This window comes from Neopelma chrysocephalum, unplaced genomic scaffold (assembly GCF_003984885.1).
Source record: "Neopelma chrysocephalum unplaced genomic scaffold, ASM398488v2 Primary Assembly neopelma1_95936, whole genome shotgun sequence".
Classification (NCBI taxonomy): Eukaryota; Metazoa; Chordata; class Aves; order Passeriformes; family Pipridae; genus Neopelma; species Neopelma chrysocephalum.
In genome coordinates this window covers 2,067-2,578 of record NW_020924587.1, presented here as the reverse complement: position 1 = coordinate 2,578, position 512 = coordinate 2,067, and the positions used below count along the sequence as shown (strand labels likewise).

Sequence of the window (512 nt, the reverse complement as noted above, 5' to 3'; positions counted from 1 at the left end):
GTTGGGTTTTGGGGTCAGAAGTTGGGGTTTGGGGTCAGAAGTTGGGGTTTGGGGTCAGAAGTTGGGTTGTGGGGTCAGAAGTTGGGTTGTGGGGTCAGAAGTTGGGGGTTTGGGGTGGAAAGTTGGGGTTTGGGGTCAGATGTTGGGTTTTGGGGTCAGAAGTTGGGTTTTGGGGTCAGAAGTTGGGTTTTCTGGTCCATAAGTTGGGTTTTGGGGTCGGAAGTTGGGGTTTGGGGTCAGAAGTTGGGTTGTGGGGTCAGAAGTTGGGTTTTCTGGTCCATAAGTTGGGTTTTGGGGTCGGAAGTTGGGGTTTGGGGTGGAAAGTTGAGGGTTTGGGGTCAAAAGTTGGGGTTTGGGGTCAGAAGTTGGGGGTTTGGGGTCAGAAGTTGGGGTTTGGGGTGGAAAGTTGGGGTTTGGGGTCAGAAGTTGGGGGTTTGGGGTCAAAAATTGGGGGTCGAAAGTTGAGGGTTTGGGGTCAGAAGTTGGGGGTTTGGGGTCAGAAGTTGGGGGTT

General features: G+C 53.1%; 1 protein-coding gene across 1 annotated transcript in view; it reads left to right on the top strand.

Moving 5' to 3' along the window:
• The window catches only part of LOC113981053 (eukaryotic translation initiation factor 3 subunit C-like protein), a gene marked incomplete at its 5' end in the record, with an annotated part of 13,017 nt that overhangs the window by 10,543 nt on the left and 1,962 nt on the right, over positions 1 to 512 (top strand). The gene's annotated exons all lie outside the window — the stretch shown is intronic.